At 43.0% G+C, this 20,414-nt stretch overlaps 1 long non-coding RNA gene across 1 annotated transcript; it reads left to right on the forward strand.

The window, feature by feature from the left end:
• The first annotated feature begins 126 nt into the window (after nucleotides 1–126).
• LOC140710092 (uncharacterized) lies at nucleotides 127–4,223 on the forward strand. The gene is made up of 2 exons (XR_012090957.1): nucleotides 127–417; nucleotides 1,395–4,223. It is a non-coding gene; the product is annotated as an uncharacterized lncRNA (long non-coding RNA).
• Nucleotides 4,224–20,414: the final 16,191 nt, after the last annotated feature.

Genomic DNA, 20,414 nt, shown 5'->3' on the forward strand with positions numbered 1-20,414 from the left:
CCCGCCAGCCCGGGACCTGGGTTCGGGGGCTCCCTTCCGGATCTCCAAAATCTGCGGAGGCAGCGTTTGTCCCGCCTCTCCCTTCTAGAGTGTGGAGACACAGGAAGACGTCTGTGTAGGGAAGCACGTCGTTGGCAGACTGCTGTTTTGCAGATGTTTATTTGTTATGCCATTATGACTGTTAGGATTTCTCACCTGGAGTGGCTTCCGCCATAAGCACCGGGATCTGGAAGGACGGCACGTTTGACTTCTGTTGTCCCAACCTCCCTTGCCAGCCCTTGGCACCGCCCCAGCTTGGATCCTCAGGGCGCCTCTGTTGTTTTCATTCATTTTTTTGAGGACTCCAGGGTTCAAGTTTCTTGACTCCTGGACCCAAGTTCACCCTGCGGGTAGGCACCCTGTCGCTCTTCCTTAGAGGTAGGTTAGTAAGAATCAGAGCAGGTGAGGTGAAGCTCTAGGCTCATTATGCGGCAGGGGCTTTTACCTTAGGCTTCTTCTATTTATGTTTTAACCGCAGTGGAGGGTGTGGGGGGGGGGGGGCGGGAAGAGGGGGAGAAAACAGAAGGGTATGTGTGTGGAAAATGAAGGGATTACTCACTGGACTAGTTGCCTTGTTTACAAAAAACAACCCAGTCTGTGTTACTGTGCTGTACAGGCTGATCTTTGCACCTCCAGTTTGGGTGGTATTTGTTTGAATATGCATGTTTATGTATGTTTAAACCTTGGCAAAGGCAAACACTTGGCATTTTAGGATGTCAGAGGTTTTTCCTTCCTCATTAAGTAGTATTAATATATTATTTTAGAAAGAGTCCATTGCCAGAATTAAGTTTTCTTTTTTCTTTTCCTTTTCTTTTCTTCTTCTTATTCTTTTTTTTTTTTTTTTTTTTTTTTTTTTTTTTTTTTTGAGATGGAGCCTCGCTCTCTCTCCCAGTCTGGAGTGCTGTGGCGCGATTGATCTCGGTTCACTGCAAGCTCCGCCTCCCGGGTTCACGCCATTCTCCTGCCTCAGCCTTTCGAGTAGTTGGGACCACAGGCGCCCGCCCCCTCGCCCAGCTAATTTTTTGTATTTTTAGTACAAACGGGGTTTCACCGTGTTAGCCAGGATGGTCTCGATCTCCTGACCTCGTGATCCGCCCGTCTCGGTCTCCCAAAGCGCTGGGATTACAGGCGTGAGCCACCGCGCCCAGCCAAGTTTTCTAGAAAAATCTTAGTATACCGATATTAATATGTTTTGCTTTTTATATTGAACCAAAGTTGATTATTTTCAATTCATACATGGTGGTGGGGAGGGGGTGATGGATTAATTGATTCAGACCAAATGTGACCCTCACCATACAAGTGGAAGTTCAAATCTCATAGGTCTGACAAAATTTCCTGAATCCTTGTCTTCCCAGATTCTGAAGTTTGGACTTGAGCCTTTGGGGCAGAGACTGAATTGGGCCTTGTGCAACTCTTGCAATACTGATGACCTGCAAAGGAAAGTATTTATAGAAGAGATGAGCATGAGAGTTTGGATCTGGATGGGGCCAGAAATACCCTGAATTAAGAGTGGGAAGGGGGGACCCATCAAAATCATTGATCTTAAAAATAAGTAAGGCCTGTGGGGTAAAATTTGAAATAAAGCAGAAAGAGAAGTTTCTTTGATAATTATATAACTTTAAAAAGTGTTTATCAGCTTTGAATACCCCCAAGATGGTCACAGCATTAAGCCAGTTATGGGTCATTCGCACATAGCTGTGATATTAGTCACTCAGCTTTAACAGCTGGATGAAAAAATAGGGTAGCGCCTGGGTAGAGGGAATGCCAGGTCTGAGTAGGTCTTCCTCCCAAAAAGGTCTCTGAGCAGGAGAAGGCATCATAATGTCTGCGCACTGGGGAGTGAATAATTAGGGGGCACACAAGAAGGGATGAAAGACACCAAAAGCAAGCTCACTCGGTTTCTTAGTTTTGCTTAAGACAGTTTCAAATAGATGGCTCCTAGCTCTACTGCCTACTTTCCTGTACTAAATTCTTGTTGGAAACTCAGGGTAATGATGAACTAATGAACACATTATTTTCTTGATTCGCTATCCAGTCGATAAGCCTGCACCCCCAACTTGAACATTTCTCTAAGCAGAAAAATCATAAACTGTAGAATGCTCAATATATAGAATATGGGGAAGAACCATACATCTCCATGTTAAAAAGAACATGATGGAACCAGGTGATTTAGGGTGCTCCATAGACCCAGTATCAAATGACAATAAATTACATTACAAGACAGTTATTCCCCTTTCACTTTTCTTTAAGTCTTTCTGGAAAGTCTTTTGTGTCAACATGTTAGCATTTTTTAATCTATATTTTTAACAGAATGCAGGTTCAGACTCTAAACATTCTTAAAGTTTTAGCGTCTAACTAGAATTTAATACAATTATCTTCCATTTATGGTAAATGATACTTTTTCAGTTGACATTCTGATATAAATTTTGTTTCATCTGCTTGTTCTGTGCTAGTCTAGGACACTGAGGCCTTGAGAGGGTAAGTTACTTGACTAAGAAAATTACTATCTTAAAAAACCTTTCCTTTAGCCTCTCTTGACCAGAAAGAACCAGAAACTATGGATCCCTGAAAAAGTATCAGATTTCAGTGGCTCACATGTTTATAGCAGCCTTACTCACAATGGCCTATATTATTCCTGCTTCTCATCCACTGTTTCCCCATGGCTGCTGTAACGAAGTGGCATTTGTAGATAGCTGAACAAACTGTCCAGAACTCGCAGACAAGTGTAAGTTTCCCACTGTTGGAAATACAAAAGAACATGAGAAAGTAGTGTGTTAGTTTGGGTCTTCAGAGAAGCAGAGGCTAAGGCAGGATTAAACATGTAAGAGTTTTTATTGGGGTAAATGCTTGTGGGAGGGAAAAATAGAGAGTGCTAGCCAGAGACAGCATCAGACTGTGATGCAAGTGTGACCTAGAGTGAAGGGGAGAGAGATGGAAGGGTAGAAGGGCATATCTCAGACAGCCCTGTAGTCCCAGGAAGATCCAGCAGCGCCACTGGGCAGTTCAGGAGCACATCCGCTGTCAGGAGACTAGGGTACTCTGCTCAGTCGCTGGTGAGAGCATTCCCCAGGAGGCATGGCCTTTGCAGAGCTATCTGGAGCCCCAGGTCGGTTATGCTTCCTGAAGCTTGGGGCGTCTGTGAGGTCCTTTCTAGTGACCACCACAGAAAGAGATGAGATAAACAAATATAGGTTAATATCCACTATGTTTCAAAGCAGGGCCTATGGTGGTGGCATACCACTTTCAGATTCCTCAAAATGGCTACTAGCATTTTCCAAGGGCTCAGGCAAGGCTCGTAATGTGCATTACCTCATTTAATCTTCTCGTCAGCTCTGTGGGACAAGTTCTGTTTTTCTTTCCATTACACAGATGAGGAAATTGAGGCTTAGAGAAGGTGAGTAGCTTGCTCAAGATCACCTCAGTAAGTGATGGAGGAGGTTTTCAAGTCCCTTAATGTTGTTTCTCCTCCCCTGAAACAGGATTTGTGATCTGTTAAGTAAACCTCTGCCTCCCAGGTTGAAGTAATTCTCCTGCCCCAGCCTCTCGATTAGCAGCTGGGATTATAGGCGTGTGCCACCATGCCTGGCTAATTTTTTGTATTTTTAGTAGAGATGGGGTTTCACCATGTTGGTCAAGCTGGTCTGAAACTCCTGACCTCAGGTAATTCACCCACCTGGGCCTCCCAAAGTACTGGGATTATAGGCGTGAGCCACCGTGCCTGGCCTGTTTTGTACTGTTTATTGGTTTTTGACCTTCTTCTAATCGGTTCTGCAATCCAGGGAAATGCCAGAGGTCCACAGTGGCCCACAGAGAGGTCACTTACACTCTGGAGAGGGGTGGTGTAAAAAATGGGCTGAACTTTACGCTCAATGAGGGAATTTGAGTACACTGCACTCAGCATATTTAATGTATGAATCTGTTAACCAAGGTTGTTATCTAGGCTCCGCTGTTTTAAATATTTAGAAACATGACTGAGAACCCAGATTTATTTTACTTTTGAATTCCCTTAGTGTTTGCAGAAAATGCAGCTGACTGCATTGCCATCTCTATAATTGGCTGTGTATTTGGCTTGTCTTGAAACAAGTGGATGTTCCTGACGCTTTCAGGTCCTGTCATATTTGATTTGCTCATTGATACAGTAGTTTGAATTCTTAGGCGTAGTCCAGTGGCGGTTCCTGAACAGATGGAAATACTTCCAGCCGATCTTCTTCCTCTCCCTCGAATCATTGACAGGCTTCATATGCCTATTGTAGAATATGCTGAGATTGGAGAATCACTGCCTTGATTTCAACTTCTGCAAAGTAAGGACAAAGCTCTCTGTCCTTCTCACTCTGTAAAATGGCTAAGCTTGGCTGGGTGCAGTGGCACATGCCTGTAATCCCAGCACTTTGGGAGGCCAAAGCAGGCGAATCATGAGGTCAGGAGTTCGAGACCAGCCTGGCCAACACGGTGAAACCCCATCTCTACTAAAAATACAAAAAATTCGCTGGGCATAGTGGTGGGTGCCTGTAATCCCAGCTACTCGGGAGGCTGGAGAATCGCTTGAACCCTGGAGGCGGAGGTTGCAGTGAGCCGAGAGCGCACTACTGTACTCCAGCCCAGGCGATAGAGTAAGACTCCGTCTCAAAAAAAAAAAAAGATGGTTAAGCTCAAAAAGATATGAGTGGAGAAGGTGGAGAAGCGCCAGGAAATGGAAAAAGCATTATTAAGATGGAAACTTCTGGGCTGGGATTATGTTTTGACATATTAACCAGTGTTTTGATTTTCTCCTGTTGGTTTACTTTTTCACTATCTCCCTCCCACTTGAGGTGCTTATAATCTCTGAGGAAGATGTGAGCCTTCCTGGTTTTGAACTCCAAGTTAACATTCAGGAGACACATTAAGCAGTAATGGGAAGATGACACGGAGGCGTGGGGAGTAGAGACGTCACTGGTCTTGGAGTCAGGATCCTGGAGCTGGCTTCCTCCATCAGGTAGCAGAAATCCCAGGCAGGCTGAGTATCCGAGAAGTGTGCAGGACTTTGCTCTGCTTCCTGAGAAGAGCCCAACCAGGAAGTGACTGCCTGGAGGGTCTCAGTAGTCAGGTCTTGGACAAGGTGCACAAAGGCTCCTCATCCCCAGGGAGGCACAGGGCAGCTATTGGCCGAATCCCCAGCACTGAAGACTGATTCAGAGAACGCCCAAGGGAGAGGTATCAAGGCTAGAGGCTTCCCTCCACCGGCTCCTGCCACCAGGGCCTTAGCACAGGGAACCCCTGCTGAGGGGTCCTCAGTTGAATAGACTGGTTGACTGAATTTGAGATCAAATTTCTTCCCTGGAGGAATGAGACCTTACATTAGAAGTTAAACTGAAACTGATACAGGCTAGGGCCAGGTGGCTCACAGCTGTAGTCCCAGCACTTTGGGAGGCTGAGGCCGGAGGATTGCTTGAGGCCAGGAGTTTGAGACCAACCTCAGCAACATGGCAAAACCCCATCTCTACTAAAAATACAAAAATTAGCTGGGTGTTGTGGTGCACGCCTGTAGTCCTAGCTATTTGGGAAGCTGAGGCATGAGAATCGCTTGAATCTGGGAGGCAGAGATTGTAGTGAGCTGAGATGGTGCCACTGCACTCACTCTAGCCTGGCAACAGAACAAGCCTCTGCCTCAAAACAAAACAAAACAAAACAAAACAAAAAAGAAGTTAAACTAATACAAAAAATATAAAGCTGCATTCCTTGCACATCTGAGCTTATACACTGTTTGTATTTGCTTTGCCCACTGGAGTTATTACTAATGCAATAAGACATGTTCCAGAAAAAGCTTTCACCATTTTTTTTTTTTTTTTTTTTTTTGAGATGGAGTTTTGCTGTTGTCGCCCAGGCTGTAGTGCAATGGCACGATCTCGGCTCACTACAACCTCTGCCTCCCGGGTTCAAGTGATTCTCCTGCCTCAACCTCCTGAGTAGCTGGGATTACAGGCACATGCCATCACACCCAGCTAATTTTTGTATTTTTAGTAGAGATGGGGTTTCACCATGTTGGCCAGGCTGGTCTTGAACTCCTGACCTCAGATTATCCACCCACCTCAGCCTCCCAAAGTGCTGGGATTACAGGTGTGAGCCACCGTGCCTGGCCAAGCTTTCACCTCTGTATGGGAACAAATGAGGAGAGTAATTCTGCACAATTTTGCAAAGCGATATGAACAAATCCTGACCAAGGAAAGGAAGTGCAAAGTGTGCTAAGCACAGGGTTTCAGCAGATAACCGTGATGCAATGTGCACAAGGGACAGCCTCTTTGCTGCCTTGTCTCAGGGCCTTTGTCATGCAAACCCTCCACTGAGCCCACATTTTGACTTGCCCTTTGTACATGATTGATTAATTGCAGGCGTTAAGTATATAAAACATATAGACTTCTATAAAAATATTATTGATTTTTAGAGTTTTGTTCCCTTATGGGGGTAAACCTAAGGAATCACAGACCCCAAGTTCTCAGATGCCAAATACTTTAACTTCTCTAAGCTGTTTATCCATTGTTAAAGTTCTAACTAGTAAGGTGCTTAGATAGTGAAAGATAACATGTGTTAGCTTAAAACATACAGAAATACAGGAAGAAAATAACTTCCCTTTCACTTAATATTTCCTAGGATGGACGCTGGGAGTCTGATGATATACTGAACGCTGATCTCACATACGAATGAGGGCTTTTCTTTTTGCAGTTCTTGTTGTATTAAATAGATAATAGTTCATTGAGCATAGCTTTGCATAGCATAACCTACCTCTGTTTTTCAAATTCAATGTTTCTAATTTATTGATTTATTAGGAAAATATTTGTTAAGTACCTACTATGAGTCCAGCATTGTGCTGGACACTAACAGTGAACTAAATTGACTGTAGAATAACAAAACACCTTGTCTTCCCAGGATCCTATCTTCTGAGAACTACCCTCTTCTCTTTATCTTCCTGCTTCTGGTCTTACCTTTAAGTACAAGCCCATATACTTACTGTGGGAATGGCTGTTTTACACCCTGACCCAGTTTTTACTACCATGACTATAGGACTCCCGTAGCATCATGAAAGAAGAACTGGGTATTAGCCAACTTGGAATATCAACAATGCGATCATTGAATGGGTACTCACTGTATACAAGGTACTGTGCTCGCTGCTAATGGTACAAAAAATTCAGTTCATGGCATCTGCCTTACCCAGAACCTTTAAACTAGCTCAAGGCACCATATTCGCGTGAAGTTACAAGGCAGACTATGCTAAAAAAAAAAAACAAGTAGCCCAGATCTTAGATGGTAGCTGAGGTCACGGGAAGAAAAGAACGTCTTGCATTTGTCTAGAAGCCAAATGATAACAGCCATTTCTCTATCTTCCAAGAAGTTCCATTTCCTTCTCCACCTTACTGAATGATAGTTTCTCAGTCATGGAGTCATCATACGTTTCCAGCTTAAGATGAAAATGTAAAGTTTCTCCCCACTCAGAATTTTCATTTTATGTTTTTTAGGGAGTCGATGTGTGAACTGCAGAGACAGACTGATACCAGCAGGTGGAGGAATTCACCGTTTGAACACATCACAGGCTAGTGAATGGTTCAGCAGAATGTGACTGCAATTTTAATCACTGCTTCATTTCCCTTTCTTTGTTCCAGATATTTATGCAGCAAAACCCTGTGAGAAGATGAGCCATAGTCTAAAGAAGAGAAATAAAAATGGATTATTTTTATCACTCTAGACAGAGCATAAAGAGATGGCATTTTCTCCGTTTTAAAATCTCAGATATAAATACATTGAAATCCAAAGAAAAAAATTATTCTGATAAATTGGAGAAATTTAAAAATTATAAAAAAGTATGGAGTTTCAACATTCTTATGATAGATTTAAAGAACACTCAGCCGGGCGCGGTGGCTCAAACCTGTAATCCCAGCACTTTGGGAGGCCGAGACGGGCGGATCACGAGGTCAGGAGATCGAGACCATCCTGGCTAACACGGCGAAACTCCGTATCTACTAAAAAACACAAAAAACTAGCCGGGCGGGGTGGCGGGCGCCTGTGGTCCCAGCTACTCGGGAGGCTGAGGCAGGAGAATGGCGTAAACCCGGGAGGCGGAGCTTGCAGTGAGCTGAGATCTGGCCACTGCACTCTAGCCTGGGCAACAGAGCGAGACTCCATCTCAAAACAAAAAAAAACCCAAAAACCAAAAAACGAAAAACAAAAAAAAAAACCACTCAAAGCTTGATGTGGTAGAGACTTGGGCCTCCCAGTGAACCACGAGCTTACAGGATTAGGGTCGTGAAGTAGAGGGAGCTGCACTGGGTCCAGCAGAGGGTTTCAGGCCTGTCTGGGCACATCTGTGAACTGGTGAGACAGGCCTGGGCGAACTCTCTGTGCGTAGGGGAGGTGGAGCCATCTGGGAAAGACGTCAGGTCACACCCACTGCTGGGATTTAGATGTATGCGGGCATGTTTAGCAAGCTGTGAGGGCTGAGGAGCTTCCTGGGTGAGAACTCACCCTAAGGGCAGGAGTCTGCTGATTCACTTCACCCAGGAAGAAGCCTTAGTTGTCAGAAGGGAGGAGTAAGTCTGACTATGGCATAGTAGCAGTTTCTGGATTCTGTTCCCTGGTCCGGCTACCTAGAAGCCTGTATACCCTGTGGATGTAGAGGGCTGTCAGCAAACCCTGAATTTTCTCACCAAGCTTTATAGAAAATACTCAGACTCAGAAACAGTGTCATACCTTCTAACTGGAAGAAGTGAGTCATTCTTTTGTATCTTAGAGGAGGATCTGGATGAACTGTGAAGACCAGTGGGGCAGGGCGTAGCCAGCAGGACTGGGAGCAGCACATGGAGACACCTCCTGGAGACTCCCAGAAATACAGGACATTATATGCCAGGGTTGGAGGTTTGGTGAGACAAATGGGAGTGAGAACTACTGGCATTTGCGTTGGAGTTATGGAATGCTCTCTGATTCAAAGGCTCAGGGGAACTGGAGAAGTATGCATCTGTCTTTCACACATATGCACCACACACACACCTCTCACATCTCATATATGTGTGCATATGTGTGTGTGTGTTGTGTGTGTGTGTGTATATATATATATGTGTCAGGTCATCAGAGTTGTCAAATATCTACTAAAAGAACTTTAATAAATGATGTCTTTTTATGTGTAAGCCCTTTGTAAACCCTCTTTTTTGGAGAGGGTAATTTTTTCTATCAGTAAAACATACTTATTAAAATGTGTGGAAATCTTAAGTTTGCGTCGCAGTGAATTTCTCCAAATGGATGACTCATGTTCCGCAGCTAGACTGAGCTACAGAACATTATGAGCAGCTCAGAAGCCTCTCCTGTGCCCACTTCCTGTCACTCTCTCTCCTAAGGGTAATTGCTACCCTGATTTCCAATATGGCAGATTACCTTTTCCAGTTTTAAACTTTGTATAAATGAAATTATACAGTATGTCTCTATTGGTCTGACTTCATTTGCTCAACATTGTATCTGTATGTTTCATTTATGTTCTTGCCAAATGTCTTATGTTTCCATCATTGTGTAGTATTCCATTATATGAATGTAGCACAATTTTCTTTTTTTTTTTTTTGAGAGGGAGTCTCGCTCTCTTGCCCAGGCTGGAGTGCCCTGGCACGATCTCGGCTCATTGCATTCTCTGCCTCCTGGGTTCAAGTGATTCTCTTGCCTCAGCCTCCTGAGTAGCTGGGCCTACAGGCGCCCGCCACTATGCCCGGCTAATTTTTTGTATTTTTGGTAGAGACGGGGTTTCACCGTGTTAGCCAGGATGGTCTCAATCTCCTGACCTCGTGATCTGCCTGTCTCGACCTCACAAAGCACAATTTTATATATCCATTTTGCTGCTGATGGACATTTGGGTTGCACCCAGTTTGGGGTTATTATGAACAAAGCTGCCATAAACATATTTGTATGTGTTTTGTTTTGTTTCAAGATAGTCTCATTCTTTTGCCCAGGCTAGAGTACAGTGGTGTGATCTCAGCTCACTGCAACCTCCACCTCCCGCGTTCAAGCAATTCTCATGCCTCAGATTCCTCAGTAACTGATATTACAGGCATGCACCACCACACCCAGCTAATTTTTTGTATTTTTAGTGGTGATGCGGTTTTACTGAATTGCCCAGGCTGGTCTTGAACTCCTGGGCTCAAGCAATCCACCCACCTTGGCCTCCCAAAGTGTTGGGATTACAGGCATGAGCTACCGTGCCCGGCCTGTATATGTTCTTTATTGCATGCATATCCTCATTTCTGTTGGAAATATAACTGCTAGATGTGACATATAAGTTTGAATGCATTTCTTCTGTATGTGAAAAATATTGTTTGAGTACAGATGTACTGTTCTTTGGAAGTAAAGTATTTGAAGCAACAAAGAAAGCGAATTTGACTAGAAATCCAGAAAGAAAGAGTTGACATTATTTAGAGTAGCTGGGTACTGATACTTTTATTTATGTATTTATGTTATTTATTAATGTCGAATCATGATTAGTTATCATAAGTTATAATAAGTGGTAACAAAGCAAACCATTTCATTGCTCGTAACGGATTTAAAAACTTGCAGCGTAGTTTTTTACTGCTATCTAGAATCTTTCTCACTCAGAATGTCTGTGGCTAAAAATATCCCTGCAGGGGTCAAAGTTATCCAGTGGATCTTGGCTCAACCCTGCGGATTGGGCATCTAATCTACAGGAGCATCATTTAGCAGATTTCTTGGAAACTACTATTTGTTTTATTTATTTTCTAATAATAAAAATAGAATGTGTTTATTCTAGAAAATTTGGAAAGCATATACAAATAGAAATAAAAATTGTACGTAATAACGTCATCCTTTGTTAATATTTTGGAGTTTTTCAGTTTTAAAAGTGCCTTTCTTTTTTTTTTCTTAACATAGCTCATTTGTTCAACCCATATGTTTCTGAGAACTTCTTGTGTATAGATGGCAAAACTGAACAGAACCAGAAATTCTGCAATCCTTTATAGGGTCTCCAAGACCATAACTTATACAACAGAATCCAGAACAACTGTAAGGTCAGTGGTGGTGATGGAGAAGCTGTAGAGGGGGATCTCTGGGTGACTGTAACAAAAAAGTGCTAACATAGCAGCCCCGAGACAGCAGACCTTAGAAAGGCCTACTTGCAAGGTTGACCCACGGCCAGCATCTGGGAACTTGGCTTTCAGGAGTCTTCCTACCATTCTGAGATTGATAAGGATGGTTTACTGTGCCTAGACTATTTGTACAAACCATATGGTTTATGCTGAATACCGTTGTCCTGCTGGAAGTCTGAAATTTTGTATGTGCTAGGCAGAGGGTTTCTATGACCAGTCCCCAATAAAAACCGTAGGCTCTGAATCTAATGAGCTTCTCTAGTAGAGAGCACTTTGCATATGTTGCCACATGTTGTTGCTGGAGGAGTTAAGTGCATCCTGTGCCATTTTACTGGGAGGATCCTGGAAGCTTATGTCTGATTTCCTTTGGACTTTGCCCCATGTGCTGATTTTGCTTTGTATTGAATTTTACTCTTGCTTGTTTTGCTTTGTATCCTCTCACTGCAAGAAACTGTAACTGTGAATACATTTACTTCTGAGTCCTTTGAGTCCTTCTAGCAAATCATCAAACATGAGGGTGGTCTTGGGGGCCCTTGAAACAATGACCCACTAGGAAATTAAGTTGTCAGATGAGTCATTACCTCTACTTTCACAAAGGCCGATAAAGTAAACTTTTTTAGGATAAAGTTGGGCATACAACTCTTTGAGTAGAAGAAATATTAAAGGAAATGTGTTGTTTGGGCATTGGTTTATTCACAATCAACTCTGCCCATATTGGCTTACTCTCCAATCCCCAAATCACTTACTCTCAATCATACAAGCACTTCTTACTTAAGACTGGCACTGGTTTAGGCTGGGTGCAGTGGCTCACGCCTGTAATCCCAGCACTTCGGGAGGCCAAGGCTGGCAGATCATGAGGTCAGGAGTTCAAGACCAGCCTGGCCAACATGGGGAAACCCCGTCTGTACTAAAAATACAAAAATTACCCGGGTGTGGTGGTGCACACCTGTAGTCCCAGCTACTCAGGAGGCTGAGGCAGAAGAATCGCTCGAACCCAGGAGGCGGAGGTTGCAGTGAGCCGAGATTGCACCACTGTACTCCAATCTGGGTGACAGAGCAAGATTCCATCTAAAAATAAATAAGTAAAATTTAAAAAGACTGACATTGGTCTATATAAATTAAGGAAGCCTTTTCAAAAACTTGGCAGGGAGGGAGGTAATAGAAGAGAATAATCTCACAGAGCAGGAAATGCCTTCAGATTGGATATCAGACATCATTGCAGCAGAAGTCCATTAGACAAACACTGTCCAAGGGAACTCGTTGTTGGCTGTTTCTTTCCTTGGGTCTTATTCTGCTTCCATGTTTCTGGTGACATTGTTTTGGAGCAGAATGGCTTTTACCATGTCCTATTGTCTTGAGAACTCCAACTGCAATCTCTGAGCTTGTCAGGAGCAAAAAGGAGTCCCTTAAAATGAAACCAACCAGGCCCGGCGCAGTGGCTCACGCCTGTAATCCCAGCACTTTGGGAGGCATAAGTAAGTGGCTCGCTTGAGCCCAGGAGTTCAAGACTAGCCTGGCCAACATGGTGAAACCCTGTCTCTACTAAATATACAAAAAGATTAGCTTGGTGTGGTGGCGGGTGCCTATAATCCCAGTTACTCGGGAGGTTGAGGTACCCGAATCACTTGTACCCGCGAGGCAGAGGTTGCAATGAGCCGAGATCACGCCACTGCACTCCAGCCTGGGTGACAGAGCAACACTCTGTCTCAAAAAAAAAAAAGAAAAAAGAAAGAGAAAAGAATAAAGAAAACAACCGGCCCCCATTCCCAGATGCTGTCTACACAAAGTTGAAATACTGCACAGAACAATTTAGTTCCACATTCTCTCAGTCATCTCTGCTGGGCGGGGCTAGGGTTTTCCTTTTGCATAATCAGAGGTTCCATGAAAACATTTTAACAACAAAATCGGGTGGGGAGAAGAAAATAAGCAGTTTTTCTCTGAAAACACCCTTCTAGTGTCCTCAATGCAGCAATGGCTGGAGCTTAAAAATTCCCATCCTTCTAGCCATCTTACTCTCAGCTCCCTCTCTTTTGTTCTGCTACACTGAGAAGCATAATTTTTGTTCTCAAGAATGTGAACAAAATGCCCTGAACATGGCTGGCCTTTGAAGATCTTGCATTTCAGCCCTCAGATGCAGCATCACCTCCGCAGCATGGTGTATCCACTGCCTCCAGCTGTGGTGTCACTGAGACGGACGGTCTTCACAGGATATGAAAAGAGAAGGCAGGGTGCCCTCTTAGCTGCAGCAGATATTCTCAGGGCTGCCTGGGTATTATTTTGTGCAGGCTTACATTTCTGAGCTGGCTTCTGATACTGGAGTGACCCAAGCTCCCTTTTCTCTCCTTCCCAGGTGACCATGTTTCTCTGTTCCAGAGGGTGCAGCCTGTTTATTTCAACAAATTTCCTTTGCATCTTGGCCACAGTTGTGTTTCGCAGTCCAGCCTCCTTTATGCTGACATTGACTTAAATGCTTTTTAGGTACTAGTAGGGACATAAGTGACTTTATTTTAAATGCTAATCTGCTGACTAACCCCAAGTCTGGGAATACCTCCAAAATGAATAGGTGATATATTACTGTTTATGTAGGAACACTTATTCATTGTAAGTTTCCCCCAAAACAATCCTTGATAATGTTGCAGAAATCATAGACTGTGATGCTCATAGCCACCTACACATTCCTTTTAGAGTACAGATACTTTTCCCTCAAGAAACACATCCTGGGTCTGGGCGGTTGCAGTGCAGAGATTTACCTGTCTTGTAGCCAGCTGCCTAAGACCAAGCTTCTGTTTGTAAGTTCCCCCCAATAAATCACTTTATTTTATTTTTATTTTTTGAGACAGAGTCTCACTTCATCACCCAGGCTGGAGAGCAGTGGTGCGATCTCAGCTCACTGCCACCTCTGCCTCCTGGGTCCAAGCAATTCTCCTGCTTCAGCCTCCTGAGTAGCTGGGACTACAGGCATGTGCCATCATGCCCAGCTAATTTTTTTATCTTTATAGGGTTGGGTTTCCTCATGTTGGCCAAGCTGGTCTCAAACTCCTGACCTCAAGTGATCCGCCCACCTCGGCCTCCCAAAGTGCTGGGATCACAGGCGTGAACCACCATAACCAGCCCCAATAAATCACTTTATATCAACAGACTGAATTTGTCTGCCTCATTCTTTGGCGTCTTGGCTCCTTCGGCATTTGGGGTCCACTTTGCATTTATGACCCTTTCATATATGCACTGTCAAATGGTTGACAGGTTTCTAATGCTATTGAAACTTTTAAATTTTAAGACGCTCTTATGGATTTCTTAGTGGGAAGTTGTAAGAAATTGTATTAGAGATTATTACCTTGATCAGCAATGACCTGAACATTGAAGACTGGGAAATTTAATTGAGGAAACAGAAGAGATTGAGCTGAGGATGGCTCTGGAGGCGTGGGGTGAGCTGTAGTATCGGAAGCTTTCCACACTTCTGATACTGTATTCCTGGTGAGAATTGTTAGGCACAGAAAGTAAAGTGAAGGGGTGCCAGAGAGGCACCTGGCTTACTTGGGAGCTTTGCCTGAGGTTGGCCTTGTTCACTGTCCTCCAGGACACTTGGTGGGGACTAAGACCCTACCGAGAAGTGTCTCTTTTATACCATCTTGGTGATCCTCTGGGAGGGCCAGGGCCAGGGTCAGCTTGCAGGGAGACCAGTTCTCTATCAAAATTTCTCCAGGTCCTGGATATAAACCATTTCCATGTATTCCAGAAAATGGGGGAGAAAGGCTGATTTCCCTCTCCTCCAAAGCCACTCTTTGATCCCAGTTGATAACATCTTCTTTAAGCCATACATGCCAGCGTAGTGAGCAGATGGAGCTGAGAAACATTGCTCAGTATTAAGTATTAGAGGTGTGTGCATGGGCGGTTGTGGTTGGTTTGTTCACGTGCACATGGAACAGCTTACAGGAAACAATAGGTGCATGGAGTCATACTGAAGAAGACATGGTCTCTGCCTCCAGGTAACGCATATTCACAAAAAGTACTGCTAAACAAAATTTAAAACTTGAAAATCATTCAAATCTATGTTTGAGGATCCACAAAACACACATAAGACTGGAATTTTAATTTGTTACTCCAAATCCCAAGTGGAACAACTTTGCATGTGAGGACGGAAGGGAGTTGAGTAGCTCGCTGGGGAATGTGTGGATTTGTGCTTCTCTGCTGTGTGGAAAGTATGGTTAAGAGTGAAGGCCCCAGGGCCGGGCATGGTGGCTCACTCCTGTAATCCCAGCACTCTGGGAGGCCGAGGTGGGTGGATCACCTGAGGTCAGGAGTTCGAGACCAGCCTGGCCAGCATGGCGAAACCCTGTCTCTACTAAAAATACAAAAATTAGTAGGGCATAGTGGCAGGTGTCTGTGGTCCCAGCTACTTGGTAGGCTGAGGCAGGAGAACTGCTTGACCCCGGGAGGCAGAGGTTGCAGTGAGCTGAGATCGTGCCACTGCACTCCAGCCTGGGCGATGGAGTAAGACTCTGTCTCAAAAACAAACAAACAAACAAACAAAAAAACAAAAAAAGTGAAGGCCCTAGAACCAACATGTAAGAGTTTAAATCCCAGCTCTGTCAGTTACCAGCTATGTGGCCTTGGGCAAATACAGAAACGTTAATTGCTATAGTTTCCTAATTTTTACAATGGGGGATAATGGTAATCCAACTACATGACACTGTTGTATACATTAAATGAGTTAATAAATATGAAATGCTTCAAATAGTGCCTGACACACTGAGCACTTCCTTAACACTGGCAGTTACTATTATTATCTGCCCTAAGAAGTATTGGTGGGAACTATATTCAAGGACTATAAATCTTTTTAAGTTACTTAAAATCAAAACCCGTTGTAAATAATTTTACCTCTCCACATCCTCACTGTGAACGTAATAGCAACGTATGTTTAATTATATACTGACCACTCTCCATTGCAAGGATAAACTTAACAGCTTAAACAAAAGGAATCTCCGTGAGCTCCTCCTGCACTAGACACAGTATATTTTCTAACTTACTCCTTACAACCACCTTAGGATGCAGATATTATTACCTTCAATTTATGATAGACTAAAACTATTGTTTAACGTTAATTAACTTGTCTAAGCTCACATCTAGTAAGTGATTGGTCTCGGCTGGGAACTGGGTTTTTGTGACCCCAGAGTCCACGAGACAGATTTTCAGGTGAATAAGATTCAAATAATTAAAAAATTTGTAAAACCAGTTGTGTAGATCTTTATGTCAGAAAAAAATTCCCAGCTCAGTTTCTGGTAGCTTAGAGGCAATAATTTCTTGTGTTCGTTGCTTGGGAAAGATGTGTCAAGTAAAATTGGCTGTGGTCCCAGTTTCTACTGAGTTGTGGAAGCTATGTTGTTTTTTGAGCTAGATCAGTTGTGAGCGTTTGACATTCTGAGACATAAAGTCAATATAGAAGAGAACCTCCCCTCTCACTGTTTATTCTCTGCTACCATTGTAAATGTCTCCCAGCTTTCTGCCATTTCCAAAACATTTACTTTTGTTAAAAAAAAAAAAATCCCAGAAATTAAAGGCCCAGACTAAACAGCATTCATTCATTTAAAACATTACATAGATATAACCTGTCACTTTACTTTGCTTAAACCCGATGGCTTCCTGCTACACTTGGAATAAGCCCAAACACTTCATCATGGTGCAGGGGACCTTGCTCATTTTGCTGCCAAGCATCCATCCCTACTTTTCGAGATATAGCACTCAAATTGGGTTCATTGGCTGGAATTCTAAGCGGTGATGTCCTGCCCTCCCTCAGCTAGGAGGCAGACCCAGGACCCAAGCAAAATCAGACACCATCTTTCTGGAATTAAATCTTGAGCAGCGAGACAATAAAATGAGGACGAGCTGGAGCTTTTGCGCTCCTGTGGCAGTCTCTGATAAGACCCGATGTTCACCAGTTCCCACTACCTTGATCCCCAGAGCTGCCCTGGTTCTCATCTTTCTGAGCTACCCCATGTCTTTCTCACATATTCCTTCTATGCCTTTAGGTCAGCCACAGTCAGGTTGGGTGTTTTTGTAGCTAAAGATTCCTACCTGGCACACCTGCCTGGCAGGGCCTCCCTGCGGTGGTCCCTCAGTGTCTGTGGGGGCATTGGTTCCAGGACCTCCTGAGATACTGAAATTCACAGATACTCAAGTCCCTGATATAAAATGGTGTAGCATTTGCATATAACCTCAGCAGGCTGGGCTCTCCACCCTCCTTCCTCTCACTGCACCTCACCCTCACTAACTCTTTGACTTACTGGGCTTGTTCCCACCTCAAGGCCTGTACCCTTTTCCTTGGTCCTGGCTTCTTCAACCCAAATATCACCCCTTTAGAGAGGTGATGGCTGACTTTTCCATATCTCTCTATCTCATAGCCTGTTGGATTTCCTGTGTTGTATTTATTAATACTTAAAATGATCTTGATCTTTGTTTACTTATTATTTGCATTTCCCTATTAGAATATCAGCTGTAAGAACATAGGGACCTTGTCTATTTTATTCACTGGTATTCCTAGTAATAGCATTGTTATAACAGTATTTAGCACTTAATAGGTGCTCATTAAATATTAATTGAATGAATGAGTGTGTTGTCTGTGGTACATCCTATGTGTAGCAATCATATGTCATATAACCTACAGGTTAAGAGCCTGTGTCCGGGAGTCAGACTGTTCGGGTTCAAATCCTGGCTGTCATACTTGTGTACTGTGTGACTTTGGGCAAGTTGCTTAACCTCTTGTGCTTCAGTTTCTTCATTTCTAAAATGGTAATAATAAAAATGCATAAGTAAGATGAAGGGTAAGTAAGATGAATCACTAAAAGCCCTTGGTACCTTGCCTGGAAAACAATAAGATTCAATATTTGGCAACTTATTAGAGCACAGTCATCTCTCTGTATCCAAGAAGCCTTGGATTCAGGACCCCCCTGGGATACCAAAATTCACAGATAGTTAAGTCTCTGATATAAAATGGTGTAGCATTTGCATATAACATATGCAAATCCTCCTATATACTTTAAATCTCTAGATTACTTATAATACTTAATGCAATGTAAATGCTTTGTAAATAGTAGTTATGCTGTATTGCTTTTATTTGTATTATTTTTCTTGTTTTTTTATTTCCTTCTCAATATTTTCAACCCAAGCTTGTTTGAATGCACCCATGTGGAACCTGCGGATATGATGAGTGATTGGATTTCTCAATTGTAAGAAGTTCTAGTTAGAGATTGTACGATGCTCCACTGGTTTAATAGTAGCTCTTTTGACAGGGCGCCATTGCTCAAACCTGTAATTCCAGCACTTTGGGAGGCCGAGGCGGGCAGATCACCTGAGGTCAAGAGTTCAAGACCAGCCTGGCCAACATGGTGAAACCCGGTCTCCTAAAAATAAAAAACTTAGCCTGGCATGGTGGCGCGCACCTGTAGTCCCAGCTACTCAGGAGGCTGAGGCAGGAGAATTGCTTGAACCTGGGAGGTGGAGGTTGCAGTGAGCCAAGATCACACCACTACACTTCAGCCTGAGCAACAAGAGTGAAACTCCCTCTCAAAAAAAAAAAAAAAAAAAAAAAAAAAAAAAAAAAAAAAAAATAGCTCTTTTGGAGAAAACCAAAGCCAAGTTCAACATTTAATGTACACCACTTTGAAAAACTCTACTTACAATAGCATGCATTATCTGCCAAAATACATGCCACTTTGCTCTTCAAACTAACAAACACAATTGGGGACCCAAATACCTCTCTGTCAAGCAGGGCCACTGTCAGTTATTTGTAATGTAATGATTACCCTGGCACGAGATGTGGACCTTGTTATCATATTTGTGAGGCTGCAGAATAATTTAAAGAATGCAGTGGGATTATGTGTGTTGTTTTTTCTTTTCTTTTTTTTTTATTTTTTGAATTTCTCTTTTGGCTATTTTGTTTGTATTGCTACTGTTAACTGAATTATAAATAATAGGAAGTAAAGAGCTTCTGGGAAGTAGCTGGAAGCTTTTGACAGATTTAGACATCTGAATGATAGTTCTTGACATATCAGTTGGCCCCAAAAACTTTTCCTAGATTTAAAAAATTTGTGATTTGTTGTAAGCATCTTGACAATTTTATTAATTATATTATCCAGTGTATAACTATTATTTCAATTGTATATTATCCAGTGAATGATTATTAATTTTATGCATGTACAATATATTTTTTCATTTCTATACTGCATTATAATGGAATATTTTAAAAGACCTTTTAAGTGATAATTAAGATGTGAATTTAAGTTTATCAGCTATCAAAGGAAATAACTCAACAGAAGTTAACAGAATGACGAAATTGTTAGCTGGTGTAATGCCTCCGTGACATAGCTGAATTTCTACTCTGCCCTAACATTGCTTTAAGAAACAGGATGCCTGCAATAAAAAGTTCCCTTTGTAACCAGAACAGCTGAGACTGGTTAGAACCAAAATAGCTGAGCAAATGACTTCAAAAAGAACTCAGGCTTCATTATAATCTCATTTCCATGCTAAATGACACTCTGACCAGCACCATAACAGTGGACAATTGCTAGGACAATGACCAGAAGAAGTTATAAAAGGACAGAAAAGAAGGAAGGAACTCCAGTTCTGGGAAGTTCACTGGCCATTTCCAGAAAAGACCTGAATCTTCCTCTTTTCATTTTTCTTTTTCTTTCTTTCTTTCTTTCTTTCTTTTTTTTTTTTTTTTTTTTTTTTTTTGAGACAGAGTATTGCTGTGTTGCCCAGGCTGGAGTGCAGTGGCTCCATCTCGACTCACTGCAACCTCCTCCTCCCGGCTTCAAGTGATTCTTCTGCCCCAGCCCCCAGAGTAGCTGGGATTACAGGTGCGCGCCACCATGCCCGGCTAATTTTTGTATTTTTAGTACAGATGGGGTTTCACCGTATTGGCCAGGCTGGTCTGGAACTCCTGACCTCGTGATCCATCCGCCTCGGCCTCCCAAAGTGCTGGGATTACAGGTGTGAGCCACCATGCCCAGTCCCTCTTTTCATTTTTAATGTCCATCCCCTTTGTTAGAGAAACTTTATTTTCACCCCTCACCCCTCACTAGTCATGAAGTTGATTTGTGAGCCGTGCTTCCACTTCTTAATTCAGGGCCATCGAATAAAGTCTGCTCTACTTGACAATTTTATTTTTGTGTATTGGCTTCGTGACACTGAACATGGAAAGACTTCACATTTTAGGGCATCGACTTTGTTGGTTATAAGATGATGCCCCCCATCTTATTGTTTTTCCGAATGTGT

The sequence above is a fragment of the Chlorocebus sabaeus genome, chromosome 24 (assembly GCF_047675955.1).
Source record: "Chlorocebus sabaeus isolate Y175 chromosome 24, mChlSab1.0.hap1, whole genome shotgun sequence".
Classification (NCBI taxonomy): domain Eukaryota; kingdom Metazoa; phylum Chordata; class Mammalia; order Primates; family Cercopithecidae; genus Chlorocebus; species Chlorocebus sabaeus.